Raw genomic sequence first — 21,324 nt, 5'->3', positions numbered from 1 at the left:
CTTGCTTTCTTTATCATTACATTGGTTGCAACCTCTGATACGAAGTTAATATTGGGGTGAAAGCCAGCATCCAATTTGTTCCTTAATTATTTATAATATTTATCTATTGTATGTAATTATTTATAATATTTATCTATTGTAGAATCTTGCTCCATGTAAGAAAGTTTGTCTCTTTTTTTTTTAGCTTATTGTGAGGTTTAATTAAATTTTATATTTCTTTTGAAAACTTATTGAATGTAATTTGTGGATTATATGTTTCGTGGTCTATTGAGATAATTATGTTATGCCTCTATTCCTCTCTTAACAGAGTAGATTTTGTTGCACATAATATGTTTTTAAATGTTAAACTGTCCCTTATGCCTGCATTTTTTAATAAGTCCAATATATCCAGGTTTATATTTTTTCTTTAATATACTTTTGATTTTTATATTCTGTCTCTCTGTTTATATACAAAATTAATCTAAAGCTCCCTTTTCTGGCCTGATTCTGTTATAATACTTTATTTAAGCTCATCAAATGAAATGAATAAAGGGATCATTCCATTTAAACTAGTACCCCTTGATTTTTCGTTGAGCATGGTTTTGGAATTAGTCCACATTCATAACATTAACATCTCATTATTTTTAATAGCTTCATAGTATTTATTATATGAATGTAAAATAACAGACTCAACTAATCATTTATTCACTTATTTAAGAAATATTTATTGAGTGCCTACCATGTATTTAACACAATTAAATTCTCATTCTCAGTGCTTACTATACAGCAGTAAACAAAACAAATTCTTGGATCTCATGAAGCTGTTACACTTTTCTGTTGAGACAAATAATAGACTACTTAATAAATAAATATTGTATTCTAGGCAGCGATATTTCTTTCAAAAATAGTTTTAAAAAGCAGGGCAATGGAATATAGGTTGGCAAAATGTTCTGTCTTACAGAAGACAATCAGGGATACACTGCAGAGAGGTGACATTTGAACAGAAAAGTGAGTGAAATGAAAGTGATGGATAAGTGTGCATGTTTTCAGTTTTTTTCTGATATCTCTTCCGTAACCCTTTCTAAGTTGACATTATTTGGAATTTCGTTCCATACCATTATATATTTTCTTTAATATACATATAACTAATATTTATTTAAACTTGATATATGTGCTAACTGCTGTTTTTGCTATATAAACAAGTTACCTCCCCTTTTGTCTTGGATTCCTTGCTCACTTTAGAAGAATAAATTGTCTGATAATTGTTGCTAGAAAATTTGAGGAAGTTAATTATTTAATTTCTTTTACTTTACTTAAAAGTATATTTATTTTCCCCCTTATACACTACAATAACACTGGCTATAGCTTCTTAACTTTAAAGGTGATTTTCTTAGAAATTTAAAAATATTGTTCCATTTGATCTTTATTATTATTAACAGTAGTAGTGTAGTAGCACTAGTAGAAATTGTTTTGCTGATGAGAACTCTGACATAAATGTGATTCTTATTGATTTGTAGGTAATCTTTATTGTTTCCCTTTCTATTAAGTCTTTAACAATGCTTTTAGATACTAATTGTTGTTGTTATATTATTATCACTATTAACTTATTCTATTCAGTGGGTCAGTCTTCACTGAGCTTTTTGAATCTTGAGTGTTCTTTTTTTACCCTTATTTTTGGAAACATTGTATGAATTCTTTGAATGTTGCTTTCATTTATTCTCTCCAAGCATTCTTTTTGGAATTTCTCCTAAAAGGTGGAATAAACATTAGATCTATATTCCACAGCAATTAATCTTTATTTCCTACTCTCCCATCTCATTTTTAGATAATATCTTATATCACATGTATCATTTTCAGCCACATAAACACAAATGATTACTAAAAATGTTCTGTTTTGTTTTTCTAACTTCAATGATCAAAAGTTTAATTTCCATGATCTTTGGAATTCCTTGCATATATGCTGTACCTGAATGCATTTCCTGATGGTATTAAATGTATCAATCCTTGAGTCCTCTTCTGTTATAGTAACAGAGTAATAGAGTAAAAGTAATAGAGATTACTTTTGTTTTAAGCTATTTCTACTTATTGTCCTGCCTTTCTTTGGTATTGTGGGTTCCCATCAATATCTGGTTGTATATACGTCCACTTTATATAGCCACTATATATATCCACTGTGTGTGTATGTGTGTGTATATAGGTGTGTATGACATTTGTGCTTGTTTACTTATTAGACTTTGCTCAGTTTGCCCAGACAATTTGCATATGAATAGTGGGTTGGACAGATCTTGCTTTAGAAGAAAGCTAGAACTGTTATATGTATAAATAGAGAATTAGATAGCTGAAGGACATCAGTCTTGCTGGATAGAGTGTTTCTTAAGCAGCATTATGAACATGAAAGCCAAGTTCCTCCTGATCCACCTAGAACTATCTTCTTGTCACTAATATTAAAGACAAAAACACCACTGTTTTTGCACCCTGAGGCAGGTGGGTGGGGCAAATTTGTAGATGAAGTCTCCTCTTCAGGGACCACCCACCATAGTGACCTACATAATGCCTTTCCAACCAACACTTCTGGGGATGGATTACTCTTGGTATTGACCCCACTTTTTCAAGTAGACTTTTCTGCATGTGTTTTGGTTTCTGGTTTTCTTCATCAATTTCATCCTGTCTGTTGCCACCTTTCCTTTAAAGGTTCTTTATAGGGGCGCCTGGGTGGCGCAGTCGGTTAAGCGTCCGACTTCAGCCAGGTCACGATCTCGCGGTCCGTGAGTTCGAGCCCCGCGTCGGGCTTGGGCTGATGGCTCAGAGCCTGGAGCCTGTTTCCGATTCTGTGTCTCCCTCTCTCTCTGCCCCTCGCCCGTTCATGCTCTGTCTCTCTCTGTCCCAAAAATAAATAAAACGTTGAAAAAAAAAATTAAAGGTTCTTTATAATTTCTGATAAATAGTAAGTTCTTATTTTTATTTGCAAAATTTTGTTTATATATTTCTTTACTTCGTTTAGTCACTTCAATCATTTCTAAAATTTTTGCCAAAACATGGCAGCTGCAACATGGGTTTGGTTTTCAATCTTCATCTAAAAGAATCTCACTTGTAACATGGTCTTTGTGATAACTCAGGAATCTTTCAATGCACAGTTTTATAGAGACAGTTAAATTTATTAATGTTAAATCATGGAATTAGAGAATGTTTTATGAGATAGAATGCTAAATGTATATTATTCTCCAAAAATATGGACCTAATATAAAGGGGATTTATTGGATAGAGGCAAATTTTATAGCTATATTAATTAATTTAATATGTCATTCATACTAATAATATATTTATTGAGCAGCTCTTCAATGTGCGATTAATTGTATTCAGTTGAATAAAAATTTATGGGGTGTCTATTATGTGCTGGCCTCATACAGTTTTTATAAGAAGATTTTATTTTCCCAAAAGGTTTTTGTGAACTAAATTCCATGTGTTGATAAAAATAATTGCAATCAAGTAGCTATTTTCTTAGAAATATATATATGATTGCTACACTAGAAATATACCAGGCAAACATGTATTACTTTGTTAATATCACTGGAGGAATAATTACATATTAGGGGTGGACAAACTTTTTCTGTACCAGATAGTAAATATTTTAGACTTTGTGGGCCATAAGATCTCTGTTGCAACAATTTAATTCTGCTGTTTATCGCTGAGAAAAACCACAGGTAATATAAAAATGAGTTAACACATTGCGTTCCAAATAAATTTATTTATGAAAAGAAGCAATGGGCAAAATTTGGCCTATAGGCCATAGTTCTGTAACCCCTGCTAGATAACATAAAAATTTAAGGCATTTCAAGCTACTATTCCTTAAACTGAAGTTTTGAAAAAAAAATATTTCTGCTTCTTCTCAACTTAGGATACTGTTTCAAATTCTTTAAGAGAAGGTGGAGTTCACACTGTAGCTTTTATCTTCATCAAGTTAACAAAAAGACCTTCACATCCAAAAAGAAATGTGTATTAATAAATAGAACTCCAGGGTAAAGAGTAATTCATAATATTTTAGGTTCATATATATTATTTTTTCTCTATTGCTGCAAATTTCCCAAAGGTGAAAAAGAAAGCTCCAATTTCAAATTGTTGAACAAGATGAAAAATGACTCTTAACTATATTCCCTGCTATAAATATGAAAATAACATCTGAGATATGTATAATAGCTTGTTATACAAAATTCCAAAATATTACCTGTTTAAGCTAGAGCAAAGACATGTATAGTTGGTATTGATATGCAGAAAATATTTAGTATTCTTCATAAATGCTTGAGAAATAATATAATAATTATTATAATATTATAATACACAATATATAATATTATTATAATATAATAATAATAATAATAAAATTCTGTGATAAGGAGATATTAGACAAGATTGAAAAACCTTAAGATATCTTTCTTCATAAAAAAATTGTAACCCTTAATAAAAATGTTAGTATATTCAACTATAACATTTCCTATGAAGTAAGGTAGACTTAATTTATATTTTAAAGATAATTGTGTTATGTTCCCCAGGTTTCACCCCCCAGGATGGCAGATTTATTATTTGTATATGAGTTCTCCGAGTTGAATTGCCACAACTTGCTTTCCTCTCTTCTTCGATAGTATCCTAAGACGTCAGACATGTTTTCCTTGATAGATAATCAATAGTTGCACTTTCATTGCTTTACAACTACTCTTTTTTTTTTTTTTAATTTTTCAACGTTTATTTATTTTTGGGACAGAGAGAGACAGAGTATGAACGGGGGAGGGGCAGAGAGAGAGGGAGACACAGAATCGGAAGCAGGCTCCAGGCTCCGAGCCATCAGCCCAGAGCCCGACGAGGGGCTCGAACTCACGGACCGCGAGATCGTGACCTGGCTGAAGTCGGACGCTTAACCGACTGCGCCACCCAGGCGCCCCACTTTACAACTACTCTTGAATGCTGGTCATTGTCAGTTTGGTTTGTGTGTCTGTATGCTCACTATATTGTCACCACTGACCTTAGTCATTATTATTTCTTTACTCTAGGAATCACTCTTGCAGAGCAAGGGGTATGCTGGAATTTTTTCCCCCTCCAGATTCATTCTTCATTCTTTTCTGCCCTAATTTGTGCCCTGGGAGTTTGATCTTTGTATAGTCTTAATACTAGGGCTTTCATACTACCTGGCTTCCAATTAGGTTTAAGCAATGGAGGGAAAAAACTAGTAGGAGATTGGAGGTTGGGATATAAGACAGGTCAACTGGCTTTTTTTTCCTGCCCTCTATTTCTTTCAGCAGCTTGTTTCTTCCAGTATTTGTTATTATACAGGATCACATCTCACCTGGCTGATCACTCCCACAATGCTCCACTTCTCACTGGGCACCAGCAGCACTGTTTCCTCCCTCTGCTCTGTCAATCCTACAGAGGACTGTCAAACAGTCATAAAGTCTTGCTGCTCTTGCTAGCCACTGATTGACTCACCTTACACTTTTGTTCTCTTTATGCTGCCCACCATACACCTATAAGTCTTCTCTTCCTTAAAATCCCTACATTTGAAAAGTAATCCTGCAAATTTTCTTTCTTGTTGGACCCTGTTGTAAGGAATAAGTTAGTTTCCAAATTACTTTCTTTATTTGAACTGCTTCTGGAATTTGATTACCATCCCAGAGACAACAATTCATCTCCAGGAAGTTAGGATAAAAATTTAGGATAAATGCCATCACTTAATTCAACAATAGAAACTAATGATAAGTGTGCAAGCAGAAATAGATATAGGATGTGTAGTTTTGTGATATATAATGAGAAAAACATATTTGGTCTTTTCTGGCAGAGCTCTTAAAATCCTTGGAATTTCCTAAGTGATGAGGGCAACAAAAGTATTATGAGTCATGTTAAGGAAGTGACTTTTGGACCCCACATAAGGATGAGGGCTAATTGCCAGGAGAAGCAACCATTTGATTATAGGATGGGGACTTTTGGTCCTATCCCCTGGCCCCTGGGGAGGAGAGAGGAGCTGGAGAGTGAGTTCAAACACCAATGGGCAGTGATTTCATCATCATGCCTATGTAATGAAGCCTCTATAAAACCCCAAAAGTGTTCAGAGAGCTTCCAAGTTGGTGAACATGTGGATATCTGGGGAGAATGGTACACCAAAAGAGGGAATGGAAACTCTGTGCCCTTTCCCATATACCTTGCCCAATACCCTTATATCTGGCTGTTCTGAGCTGTATCCTTTTACAATAAATAGATAATATAGTTTTCTGAGTTTTGTGAGCTGCTTTAGCAAACTAATCAAACCCAAGGAGGAAGTCATGGGATACTTGAATCTGTAGCCAGTCAGTTAGAAGCACAAATAGCAACATGAGCTAGTGGCTGGAATCTGAAGGTGGGGGCTGGGGGTGGGAGTATTGTAAGACTGAACCCCTAACTTGTGGAATCTGATACTATCTTCAGTTAGATAAGCACCAGAATTGAGTTGGAATTCTCACACACCCTGTTGGTGTCTGAAAATTGCTTGTTGGTGTGGAGGAAACCCCCTGCCCCTCCTGTACACTGGAGTTGGTTCCAGGAACTTGAAAGAGGATGCTTACAGAAGTAAAGTCTAGAAGGTTACATGAGCTAGATGATAATAATAAAATAATATTATAATAATTTTTATATAGTATTTCCCCAAATATTTCTTTTTCTTTTTCGCCATGCAGTAACCAGTGTTTTTATATTTAATCCTATGCAATTTGATGCTCTTCTCAGATTGAATTCCTTGGCCATCTCATACTCCTCAAAGTTTTGGGTTCAGCCTTTATTTTTCTACCTTGAAATTTCCTGGCCCTTATAGAAAAATATTAGTTGTAATGAATCTATCTATTACCAACTTATTAGAATGGTATGTTTGGATTTTGTGTGATAGATTATTGTTGGTGCACCTAAAATGACACAGCTGGTTAGACACTTTCTTAAAGTGCTCAACAATTAAGACATCATCACTAATCTAAACCACACTGTCCCACAACTCTCAGTATATAACATTTTTACTTTTAGCAAAATAGCAAAGAGACTATTGAAACTTGAGGAGCCTTCCTTTCTTTAGTTTGTAATGCTTGCTGAGTGTATGTAGCAAAAAATGTAATACTAGACATTATTGGCTGGTAGCTCAAAGAGGCATTCAGACCTCTTGATGTAAAATTTAGAGTTCTTCATTAAAGTAAAATATTGCTTTTATTAAAAGCCAGAGATGTCCTATTAAAGTTTAAATATTTCCTCTAGAATGGAAATATTTTTCTACCAAGAGATTATGTTATATGCAAAACCTAGGAGAAATCATTTCTTTGTTGAGTGATTTAAGAGTTTATCAGCATTGTAATAACTAGTTGCAACTTGGAGACAAACCCTGAAATAGATTGCATTTGGTTTTTCTCACAATTCTTTCATCACTCTCCATTTTCACTATGGACACTTTGTGAGTAGAATATATTCATTCTTACCCCATTGGATAAGCAATGTTGGAATGTTGGAAGAGGCCTCAGTGTTTCTGCCATTCATCATGGTAAAAGTTGCCTCATGTAACTACTTTTCCCAGAATCTGAGACACATGGGACTGTCCATAAACAGACCTGCTAGCTTATACAGAACTGTCCACACTAACTCACAGAACTACAGGAAAAAGTAAGGGCTACTTTTTAAAAGCCAGTGGAATTTGGGATTGTTTTTATACAGCAAGTCACAGCAATAGTTGAATGATACAAACCCATTCGCAGAGAAATAATCAGGGAAATTCTGATGAATATAGACTGTGTCCAAGATGGTGGGACAGATCCCCACATTGTTTTCCAAAATGAAAATATTTCTTAACTGGTTTATACCAAAACTATTAATATTTAACATCCTCTCTGACTACTGTGGAAAAGAAAAGAAAAAAAAAACATAAAATTGAGATGCCTTTGGTCTTGGATAAGAGGTGTGTTTGGTGTGGTGAAGAAGCAAATCTCTGTTGCTTATATTGCAATTTTTAGGGGGATTCGACCAATGCTGTTTGTCTCCAGAATAAGTTTAGTGAAATAGCCCTTTAAGAATGTGTTTTGTTTTGTTTGGTGGTTTTTTGTAAAGCCCTTTGTCTTTCTAGAATGAAAATTTGAGATTGTGCTGGAATTCAAGTGACAGCCTCCCTGCTGTAAAGGGAATGGGACTTTCTTAGTGGCTATTTCTTTGCTTTGAAATAATTCACAACAAAAGATGTTAGGGACAGATAAGCAATAGGAGGTGGTGGCAATGTCCATCACAGGTATGGAATCACGTGTGGTAGGAGAGAGCCTGTGTGAAGGGAAGTGGCAGCAGCTTGGTAAGGGTGTTGGAACCTGAGCAGGTGAAAGTTATCTCTAGTGTTGTGAATCATTATTCAAAATTTTCTCCACATCTGGGCAGATCCCCCTAACCATTTGTAAAGAGGTAGGCAAAATATTTTTTCTAATAGGCTCATGAAGCTATACCATAATATTCCCTTTTTTGTGTATCAAACTTCTAGTTGTTATTACTTTTAAGTTTACTTATTTATTTTGAGAGAGAGAGAGCCTGCATGCACAGCAATGGTGGGGGGGGGGAGAGAGAGAGAGAAAGAGGGAGAGAGAGAATCCCAAGCAGTCTCTTTTCTGTGAGCAGAGAGCTCAATGGGGGCCTCAATCTCACAAACCACAAGATCATGACCTGAGTCGAAATCAAGAATCAGAGGATTAACCAACTGAGCCACCCAGCTGCCCCTGTTTTTTTTTTTTTTTTAGTAAAATCTACCAGAGTTGAAGGGCCTTAACTATTGGTGTGAGCAATCTTAAAAACAACAACAAAAAACCCAAATCAAACAAAAACTCCAACTAAGATATGATTTAAAATTGATTCATAATATAATCAATCACTTGACTGTTTTTATTAGTAAAAATCAGCATAGAAAAATACTCCACAATGAAAAAACAATTTGCTATTTCAGTATTGATATGAATATGTAGAAATGAACATATTAAAAGATATTTAAGACAATTATATCAGGAAGTTTAGTGTAGAATAGAAAAATTGAGGAGATTTAAAAGAAAAATAAAAGAAGGCATTATTTTACATTCAAATTACATTATGGATAATCCTTTGCAGTCCTTAACTGCAATTCTCAAAAACTGAATCCCTAATTCCTTGAAAATGACCATAATCAGTGAAAGTTATTAGCATACCCAATTCTAGATATTACTCCACTGTATCTCACCTCCAGCGATTATGGCAACAATAGTCTCAAGTGATGTTGGCTGGGAAGGGGTAGCAAAGTCAGAAGCAAGGCTTTACCTCTCCTTCCCCCTGGGTTCCATTGTCAGGGAGCCATACCAATCATGGGAATTTATTTATCTGAAGCTTCCTCTCTCACATTATCTCAATTAATACATTTTTGTTCCATAGAAGACCAGACCATCCCCACATCCACCCTCATGCACTCACTTGACTGCTTTAAGTCTACATAGCCCCACCACATTCCCAAGGTTGCCAAAAAAGAATAGTAAATTGTATCAGAAGTGTGAATGGCCTCTGTTAGAGAGAAAATAGGGGATTCATGTTATGTTATTGGCAAGAATGCTGTTCCCTCAAAAAAATGCATACTTGTAATGTAAGGTAAGCTGAAAGCCAAGTTTCCTCTTAAATTTTATGTAAAAATTTTCTTTTATTATTGCCTTCAGAGTTCTTTATAAAGTATTTCTTAAATTTATTTTTTCTGCTTTAATTGTTATTTTGCACCTGAGTTGCAAGACAATTTGAATTTTGAGGTTTTCCTCATTTGAAGACTATTTTTTATTTATAAAGATAGCTTTTTTCCCCCTCTCCTAGCAATTAGAAATAGAATAGATTTATGTGAATTTTTGGCATTTATTTTCCCTTTCAGGTATCAAATTAAAATAAGATATTTTAACCAGGTTTCTAAATCTTTTTTATTTCTCTTTGTGTGTATAATGGGCATAATTCCCCATTCTATAACTTTTGAGAAGTAATAATCACCACTAAATTTTTATGTGTTTTTGTATTAAACACATTGTGCTAACATTTTATATCTAGGACCTCATTAAACCTTTGTAACACTCCATGAGGTAGGAATCATTAATAATGTCATTATGCAGATGGGAAACTGGAATTCTGAGAAGTCAGTAGCATTCCCAAGAGCCCCTGTAATTGGCAGGACCAGAATTTGGACACAGACTGTCTGATTCTAGAGCCTGAGCCTGGCACCATCTCATCAAGAATTTGCTAATGATTTTCTTTGGCTTTCTCACTTTTATCAGAAGTTTGAATTTAACTGCCCTGTTATTACTATCTCATTGTAGGCCACTGGCAAATATTCTTAACATGTATTTTTTCATAAAAACTGCTAAAAAACACACAATGTTTTTGTGTTTTTTTTAAAATGTAGAGAAAACAGATTAGGAGATACATAGATATAGATATACATGATCCAGTAATATCTACATAGACATAGGTTTATTTTAATTTAAGGAATAGGCTCACATGGTTAAGGGGCCTGGCAAGTCCAGAATCTGTAGGGCCAGGTGACAGGCTGAAAACTCAAGTTAAAAGTTATGGCTTGCAGTCTTGAGGCAGAATTTCATTTTCTCCAGGAAAACTTACTTTTTTCTCTTAGGTACATTCACATTACCAAGGGTAAGTCCTTTATTCAGAGATATGGATGTTAACCACATCTACAAAATACCTTTACAGAAATACCTAGATTAATGTCTGATTAAATACCTGGGTACTATAGCCTAGCCTAGTTGACACAGAAAACCCAGCCATCATGCTACCTATAACAAAAAGCAATCATTGTTTCATCAAAAATTAAAATAACTCAAATTAATGTGGTAATATACGAATCTACATGTGGAAAAACCCAAAACTTTCCATATAGCACTGCTTTGCAGATTTGTAATCTCCTAATTAATTTTAAAATGTTGGACTAGTTGTATAAACCTGGTCAGAATAAAATCCCTATTTATGACTTTTAATTACTTAAGTAAGGCATGTGGAATCACAGTTATCCTGAAGAACTTTGCTTCTCAAATTTATTTTTATCATTGTTGTTTATGTTACCCTTCACATACATGCTATATATATTCGTATCACCTGTTCCCATCATTACACTACCCCATCAGTGAAACTGTTCCTGAAAACTTTCTGACATTATATTAAAGTCGTTGCCGCCAAATACTCTAATTTACCTGATCAATTTTTGTCTTTGTACCACTATTGTGGAATATGTAGGTTGGCTTTCATTTGATGTGATTTCACATCTATTTAATTTTGTTAAATTGATGAAATTATCCAGTAATTCACTCATTTATTCAGATTATTGAGCACTTTAGGTATTGGAAATACAATGGTGGAAAAAAGAGTAATTGTTCTGGCTCACAGAGTACAGGTAATTTTAGAAGAAAGACATTGCATGACTGCTTTCATAATATTCTGTTCTTGTACACCCACAAAAAATTGTCAAAAAGTTGTGTGGACACACTTTTCAGATTGTTTTTCTAGAGCTCAACAATGTCTCATCATCTCCACCACTATCCCCTAGTACAAGCTAACGTCATCTCTGGTCTGTCTTGATGATTCATTCAATAAGCTAAATTGTCTCCTTGATTCTGCCCATGTTGTCTCTTTCTCTTTCTTGCTCTGAAGGAAACTTGCTGTCATGTGAGCTCCTCTATGAAGCAGCCCATGTGGCAAAGAACTGAAGATTACTACTGATTTCTTTTTTTTAAATATTTTCAAAATAAAAACATAACTAAAAATTTGTTGACACTTGGAAGAAATGTGAAATGTCCCCCCAAAATATGTTAGTACCACACCTTTACAATTAAGCACTAGTGGGGTGAATGTTGGTCCCTCAAAACTTTGTCCATGTTCTAATCCTCAAATCTGCCAATATTATTTTATGTAGAAAAAGAGTCTTTGCAGATGTAATTAAGCTATGGATCTTGAGATGAGGAGATTGTCCTGGATTATCCTGGTGTGCCCCAATCCAGTGACTAGTATCTGTATAAAAGTGCAGTAGAGGGGGCTAGACAGGCAGAAGGGGAGGAGGCAATGATATAAACAGATAAATGTATGAAGCTGAAAGAAAAGCTTAAGAAACTGTTCAAGGAGCTAGGAGAAAATTGCCTTGGTTGGAGCTCAGAGAAAGTGGTGTAAGGTAATATTATTACTATTACATGATTGCCCCGAGACAGTAATGGAAATGCAAGACTCAGAGAAAATTATACCATAAACACCTCAAAGGTTATGGAATAGGTGGTACTTAGTATCTCTGACAAAGGTTGAAGATCAATCTAAAAGCAGAACTGGATAAACATCTATTTAAGAAGCAGACCCATAGATCCTTTCTCCCATTCTGAGACATAGATGCCTGCTTTTCCGTAATCACAGCAGAAAACTGGAAAGGAAAAAAAAAAAAAAGAATTTTTTCTTGGGACACCTGATACAGTTGAACGTATATTTCAGTGAAGTAAATTCTAATCTACTGACTGTGAAACACTCAGCATCGTTCTACACTTGGATCCAAGGAAGGAAATACTGTAGTCATTATCTTATAGGTGGAACACTGGAGGAAATTGCCTTCCTAAAATGGTGCTTCAACCACACCCAGGGGGTGGATGGCTCTTTGTTCTTTCTTTGGGTCTGTTCCTTGGAGCCAGTCTGGGAAGAGAATGGGGTTGAGATACAGACCAGAGTGCCTCTATTTGCTCTCTGGCCCTGTGCTTGTCAAATTGTTAATGGTGTACCCGCTCAGTAAAGTTAGTGATAGGAGACTCTAGGATGACATTTGTATACCAGGTTAAAAAAAAAAAAATGTGCAGGTTGGAGTAGGTCTAGGAGACGCTACATCAAAAAATGAAATTGATAGGATATTTGATATTTGTGAACATATTGAGGAGAGATTTATAAAGTCAGCTATGAGTTTCGCGTTGAATTAGTGATAAGTGTATAGAAAACTAAGGAAAAAATTAAGAGACAATTGTTAACATCAAAGCAAACAAAGATACTGTGCAAGAAAGCAGAAATAATCACAAACTTCAGAGCATTATTGAAGATGCTGTATACCTATGGATCTGAGTATTGATTCAATAAAAAAATTAAGTCTTGGTACAAATGTATAGGATTGTGTGAATCAGGTACTTTGAGTGGTGGCTGTGAGTTTTCACTGTGGAAGGTAACTAGATAGTGCCTCCTACTGAATAATCAACACACAGAAGCACACACTTGTTATTTAGATGAATGGATGCAAATTAAAAACAAAACAAAAAACAAAAAAAAAAAACACAAAAACAAAAACAGCCAAACCATTTGGAAGTGGTTATTTTTGGGAATCAGCAATAAGTGAGGGGAGTGTGAAGAATTTCTTACAAATCTCTATTAACTATAAATCTTTTTAACATTGATTGCATGTATAAGTTTGCCTATAACGAAAAACACAATTAAAAAGCTGTGGGGAAAATGTTCTCATACATAACTCCTAGAATCCATGTTTGGAAACATTAGGTCAATTTAAATCTTAAAGCCTTGTGGGTATTTTTCTTAATGTACTGTGTTTGCATGCAAGGATAATATACTTGAACTACCATTCAATCTTACTTTTTATTACTTTTAAAATACAAGTTTTGGAAAACTATTGAACATATTTACAGGGTAATGTGGACATTATACAATAAAGTAAATCTTACTCATCTATTTAGTTATTTATGCTATGACTTCTTATAATCACTCTGAAGAAATGGACAATAATTTATAAGAAATGGGTTAATTATAGGGCATTACCTAATGGAATGCCAAGGTAGGACTGAGTAGGGATAAAACATAATTTGATTCTATTACTAGACTAGTAAAGTTATTATCTAATAACACTAGTCAAAAAAAAACCCTGAGTGAAGAATTGCTTAGATAGAATATTTATAAATTGAGAAAAAGCCATAAGGAAAACATATTAACAGTTACAAGCACATTGATCACCTCAGGAACAATCTCCTTTCTTAATGACTAACATATAGAATTATAAAAGCTATGTAAATGATAGAATGAATATATTCCACCAAAAACAAGCTACAAAGGCAGAATTATATATTTAGGATTTATATTCTTTCAATCTAAACCTGAATTCCTGAGGCGCCTGGGTGGCTCAGTCGGTTAAGCCGCCGACTTCGGCTCAAGTCATGATCTCCCGGTACGTGAGTTGAGCCCCGCGTAGGGCTCTGTGCTGACAGCTCAGAGCCTGGAGCCTGTTTCAGATTCTGTGTCTCCCTCTCTCTGACCTTCCCCTGTTCATGCTCTGTCTCTGTCTCAAAAATAAATAAACGTTTTTTAAAAAAATAAATAAACCTGAATTCCTTTTATAAGCAAATAATATCACCAAGGACCTAGTTATAATTAGGACTAGATTGAGTTATGTCCCAAAGAATTCTCAAAAGTAGCAATTTAAGCAAAACAGAAATTGTTTTCTTTGTTTGTAACTCGGATATAGAGAGTCCTTAACTGTTTTAATGTGTGGAATCTAGGCTACCCCTCCTCTTACATTAAACTATTCTTAGGACTTGCCGTCCATCTTCAGGGTTCAAGATGAAGTTTCAGAAACCATCTACTTTCTCAGCAGCAGGATGGAGGGCAGGATTAAGGAAAGACAAAAGGCTCTCACAAGTTCCATTGTTCCTGTACAAATAACCAAGTAGTCACTGAACTATAACACTCACTTCCTGGCCACAAATATAACAAGTAAATGTTCTTGATACATTTGGTGAAGATTTAAGGGGTCTACAGAATTCATTCTCTAATCCACTTAAATTTGAGAAATGCCTGATCAGTTAGGTGAATTGGCTACCTAAACACAAAATAGTGCAGAGCTAACCTAAACATTTCAAAACAGATGTTTTCAAGAGTTAAGATAATGAGAACACACCTGCTCTGAAATGTTTGAATCTTAAAAACATGTTTAAAGATTTGTATATTTGTCAGATTGCACACCACCATAATGTTTTGTAACTATTGATAAGTTTTGTTTTTCTCAAATGTGAATCATTGAAGCTTCTAAGTGTTTGGTGAAACCATCCAAGTTAGTTTCTGCTGGTGTTTTTCACGTTTGTTGCTCCTAGAAACTAGCCTTGAGTAGCTGACTGGAGAGAGCTGTGTGGTGTTAGGATTGTACCCAGAAATGTAAGAATAATGATAGGGAGAGGCAAACGGTATTTCTTACAGTAGAATGTTATCAAAATGGATAGCTATCCAAGCTCATTTATTTATTATTTTATGTCAAGAAACATTTATCATTAAGCTAAAAGACCTCTAAATACCTATAAATATCTCTTGGCAGCTCTTCGCTACAATGGTTTTAACAGGAGAAAAAGAAGTCAAGTCAGAAGAAGGGTAATAACACAAAGTCCTGCCCGAAGGTAAGGAGAAAAAATGAGATTTATCAATTTCAGATTTCAGACCTCATAAACGCAAAATTGGAGGGATTTTCCTGAGTAAATTTCCGTGCAGTTTTCATTAAATATTTCCTTAGAGAAAAATGTCTATAATGTTAATGCTAATTTTATTTAAGAAACACTTTTGAACACCACATTTATGTGTGGTTTATTTTCCTTGAAATTGGTGTGTGTTTACTGTTGCACAAGTGAAAGTTGTTCTACTTATCATTTGTTTATCACATCCTATATTTGCATTAAATGGTGAAATTACTCCAAGTTTATCTCACCTACGACATCATAATTATTTTTAATCTGTTGATTGCAAATGATTTTGAAATTTAGTGGATGTCTTGGCCACCTCATCCATCTGGATAACCTTTGTTTTTGTTTGTCTATGACTAGGCTGTTTTACAAGGCTATAGTCATAGAAGTGAACTTGTAGATATTGATGGCAATACAAATAATTCCTCATGTCCAAGGGAAAGTAATTGATCACCACCCAATGGAAATGATAAGTTTTGCCGATTTTGTGTCCGTTTGTAAATTTATTTCTGCATTTCTTGTCAGACTACAAATGTGTGATATTTTGCATTCTGTTTGGAAATGGTTGTAATATCTTACTGATTCCCTCATTAATTAATAATTTAAATAAAACCTTTGATAAATCTTTAAAAAAAGAATTCTTTTTAATCTGTTGAATTAAAATCAATATTATTTAGAAAATCTATATACCATATGACTTGAACATAGCTATCACTCTGAGTTAGTTTAGTGCATTTATGTATATTTGTTGTAGCACATCCACTGTTCGCATATAAATCATCTAGTATTAATATTTTCCTTAAGACATTAATATTTGGTCATGTTTTATGTTATAAAACAGATGACATAGAGAAAAACTATGTACTATAAAATATATTTATTGAGACACTATTATAAATTGTAAATCAAGTGTTATTACTGAATTGCTTATCATTGTAATATTACAATCTTCATAAAAACAGTTGCAGTCCTGGATATAACCTCATTATTCTATGTATTATGTTTCCCTAGATTTTTTATTTAAGTATTACTGCCCACCCCCCCCAATAGGAATTATTCAGAGTTACCTTTTGTGTTTTATGAAATGATGATACTGTAATGTTTTTATTTGAAAAAAAGTAGTGTATGTCTTCTAGAGGACTCAGACTTGTGGAAGCTATAAAGAACTTAATACTTAAAACCTTTTCCATCTATATACATGATTGCATTACAACAAAACTCTTTAGGAGATCCATAAATGAGATTAAATCTCATCATAGGAATTTGCTCTGCTTACTTCGTAATTAATGCTTGGGGGAGGGACATGCAGGGCCACACAGGGCCACACGGCCATTGTATTCCAGGACAGATGAAACTATCAGGGACTGTGAGAAAAGCAGGCTTTGTGCTATCAAAAGGTGAGGTGCTGCCTGGTTCCCATGGGGTTTGTCATTAGCTTGTTTGAACAGTTTTGCAGGCTGGCAGAGAACCAAAACCCACAAGGGAGGATAAGCAGAAAGTACACCTGGTTACTTTGATAAGGAGCATTGTTGGCTAGGAGACCTCACCCATCGGAGCCTAATGGGGAAGCAGTGTGTGGCTGGGACTTTTGAGGTCTTCTCATTTCCCCCGTTTGTCTAGATAGCACATATATTGCACCTTAATTTTAGACCTTGCATCATAGGAAATCGGCGTTGGCACGGACTGGTTGAGAAAAAAGAAAGCTAGGCTACGTCTAAGAAAGCCTGTGTGTTAGTCCTGACTCTGCTGTATATATTAGCTGCATGATTTCAGAAAAGTAATCTCACTTTTGAGTTTGTTTTCCTCAAGAATATAACAGGAAAAATAATACTTGTCTTCTGTCTCTCACAGGGTGTTATTTTTGTATTTTTAAACTTTTTATTTTGAGAGATTGTTGTAGATTCACATACACTTGTAAGGAATAATACAGAGATACCTCTTGTACACTTTGCCTAGTTTCTTCCAGTAATAACATCTTGCGATACAGTATAAATTCAGTACAATGTCACAACCACAACATTGACATTAATATAGTCAAGATGCAGAATATTTCCATCCTAAGGGATACCTCATTTAGCCTTTTTGTAGCCATGCTGTCACCCTGCCTTACTTCCTGACAACCATTTCTGTATTTTTGTCCATTTTTATATTTTGTCATTGCAAGAATATTTTCTAAATTAAACCATATAGTAGATGACCTTTTGGGTTAACTTTTTTCACTCAGTACAATTCCCTGGAGATTCAACCAAACTGTTCTGCTTATTTGTGGTCCATTCTTTCATGTTGCAGAGTGGTTTTACATATTATGAATGCATCACTCTTTTTTTTTTTAACCATTTACACATTTGATTGACATGTGGGTCATTTCTAGTTTCTGGCTATCATGAGCAAAGGCGTTGTGAGCATTTATGTACAGATTTTGTGTGAACATAAAGTTCTTGTTTCTCTCAGATAAAGCCCAAGAATATAATTGCTAGGCCATGTTGTAGTTTATAAGAAACTACCAAACTGTTTTCCAGAGTGTTTGTACTGTTCAACATGCCCATAAGCAATGTATGAGTAATCCAGTGTCATCACATCATAATCAGCATTTCGTGTTGTCAGTATTTTTTTACTTTAGCCATTCTGATGCAGTAAGTTATACTGACTGTGGTTTTAATTGTCATTTACCTGATGGCTAATGATGTTGATTATATGTTTAAATGATCTTTTTATGTGCTTGTTTGCCAAATGTGTATCCTCTTTAGTGAAATATATGTTTATGTCTTCTGCCCATTTTCAAATTGGGTTGATTTTGGGGGTAGGGCTTTGTTTCTATTTTGTTTTGTTTTGGTTTTACTGTTGCATTTTTGAAAGTTCATTGTATATTTTATACATAAGCCCTTTGTCAAAGACGCAGTTTGCAAATATTTTCTCCCAGTCTGTAGGGTGTATTTTCATCTTCTTAACTGAATCTTTTGAAGAGCAAAAGTTTTTCATTTTAATGAGGTCCAATTTATACATTTTTGTTTCTAAGGATCATCATTTTGGTGTCTAATCTAAGAACTCTTACTACCCCTAGAACCAAATATTTTATCCTATCTTTTTTTTTAAAAGTTTTATAATTTTTCATTTTATATTTAGGTCCATGAACATATTTTCATAATAAAATATGTGGATAGGTTCAAGGTTCGTATTTTTGTCTATGGATGTCGAGTTACTCTAGCACAATTTTATGAAAATGCTATCTTTCCTCCATTGATTTACTTGTGAACCTTTGTCAATAAATCAGTTTTGGATTTTTTTTCCTTTCTTTTCTTTTTTTTGATAGATTTTCTGGGGTTTTCTACATAGATAAATCATGTCTTCTATAAATACAGACAGTTTATTTCTCCCTTTCTAATCTATATGCTTTTTATGTCTTTTTTTCTTGATTTAATACACTGTCCAGAACTTCTAGTACTATTTTGAATAAGAATGGTAAGGGATGACTTTATTCCTGATCTTAAGGAAAATATTCAGCTTTCATGATTAAGTAAAATGTTAGTTGTAGGTGTGTTATGGATACTCTTTATCAAGTTAAGGAGGGCCCTTTCTATTCCTAGTTTGCTGAGAGTTTTTGTTCAGATTGGATGTTAGATTTCATAAATTGTTTTTCTGCATTATTTAATATAATCACACACTTCTTCTTTAGCCTGTTGATATGATAGATTGCAAGATTAATTTTCAAATAATGAACCAATTTTGCATATATAAAAAAAGTCCCACTGTAGAGTAGTGTAGAGTTTCTTGGTCATGGTGTAGATATCTTTTTGTACTTTGCTGGAGTTGCTTTGCTCATATATGAAGAAATTTGGGCCTAAGTTCATGAGAGAATGAGAGATTGTCATTTGTAGTTTTACTTTTTCCCTCCTCCTCCTTCTCTTCCTCCTCCTCCTCCTCTTCTTCCTCCTCCTCCTTCTCCCGCTCCTTCTTTGTATCTGGTTTGGTATCAAGGTAATACTTGTTTCATGAAATGAGTTGCCAAATGTTCTCTTGTCTTCTATTTTCTGGGGAATATTGAGTAAAGTTGGTCTTAATTCTTTTTTAAATATTTAGTAAAATTTAACAGTGAAGCCATCTGGGGCTGGAGATTTCGTTCTGGGGAATATCTTAATTAAAAACTTGTTTTTTAAATTATTATACGATTATTATCAATTTCATTTAGGTTGAGCTTTAGTGATTTGAATTTTTTGAAGAATTGATTGATTTTTAAAAAAAAATTTTTTTTTTTTCAACGTTTATTTATTTTTGGGACAGAGAGAGACAGAGCATGAACGGGGGAGGGGCAGAGAGAGAGGCAGACACAGAATCGGAAACAGGCTCCAGGCTCCGAGCCATCAGCCCAGAGCCTGACGCGGGGCTCGAACTCACGGACCGCGAGATCGTGACCTGGCTGAAGTCGGACGCTTAACCGACTGCGCCACCCAGGCGCCCCTTTTAACCTTAATTACCTCTTTAAAGGTCCAATCTCCAAAGGCAATTAAATTGGGGGAGAGGGTTTCAACATAAGAATTTTGAGGTAATGGTCTACAAAAATTCTTGTATTTAAGTATTGATCCTTTTAACATTAGGTAATGTCTTTACCTCTTGTAATTTTCTTTGCTCTGAAGTCTACTCTGTCTGATATTAATATAGTTACTCTCACTTTAAAAAAAAAAAAAAAACTATCTTACATATCTTTTTCCACTCTTAGTTTTGGCCTACTTATGATATGTTTGAAATTAATCTTGGAGACAGCATATAGCTGGATTAAGGATTTTTTTAAGCTACTCTGCCAATCTCTGTCTTTTAATCATTGTATTTAGATTATCTACATTTATATAATTATTGATATGGGAGTGTGATTTATTTGTTTTCTATTTCCTCTATTTCTCATTCCTCAATTTTTCCTTTTTTAACCTTCTTTTGGATTGCATGGACATTTTGTAGAACTCCATCTTTTTTTGTTTACAGTGTTTCTTGAAAATATTGCTATGTATATATCTTAGTGTTTGATCAGTGAGCATCACTGATATATATATATATATATATATATACATATATATATATACACACACACACCCAACTTATCATAAATTACTGTTATTGACATTTTATCACTTCAAATGAAGGATGGAAGACTTAGTTTTACTTACGCCTCTGTTTCTCCCCATTTTCAAAATGTAATTGTCATAATTATTTTCTCTGCAAACATTGAGCACCACACCACATAATTTTTACTTCAACTCTCTAATATGATTTTAAAAACAAATGAGGAGAAAAAAAATCTATATACTTACCCCATGTTTATCCATGATATATATTTTTTTCATTTCTGAAATTTCAAAATTATTCTTATCATCATCTTTCTATTTGAAGCATCTCCTTTTAGCCATTCTTTAAGGGTATGTTGCCAGCAACATATTCTCTCAGTGTTCCTTTGTCTGAGGATGTCTTTATTTCCCCCTTTATTCCTGAAAGACAGCTTGCCAGATACAGAATTTGGGGTTGACAGATGTTTTCTTTCAACACTTAAAAAATATTGTGTTCCTTGCTTCTGGCTTTCATAATTTCAATGGGAAACCCACCTTCATTTGAGTTGGTGTTGCCCCTAAAGATAATGCATCATTTTCCTCTGACTGCTTTTAAGATATTTTCCTTTGTCTTCCATTTTGAGAAGTGTAATTATCATGACTCTAGAGCAGATGTCTTTTTTTTTTCTTGTTTATTTATTTATTTTGAGAGAGAAAAAGAAAGTGGCGCAGGGGGAGGGGCAGAAAGAGAGAGGAGAAGAGAATCCCAAGCAAGCTCTGTGCCTTCAGTGCAGAGTCTGACACAGGGCTTG

This window comes from Lynx rufus, unplaced genomic scaffold (genome assembly GCF_022079265.1).
Source record: "Lynx rufus isolate CCGP_SWC_20201006 ecotype Redwood Valley unplaced genomic scaffold, mLynRuf1.p SCAF_6, whole genome shotgun sequence".
NCBI classification, from domain to species: Eukaryota; Metazoa; Chordata; class Mammalia; order Carnivora; family Felidae; genus Lynx; species Lynx rufus.
Note: the sequence above shows the minus strand (reverse complement) of the source record.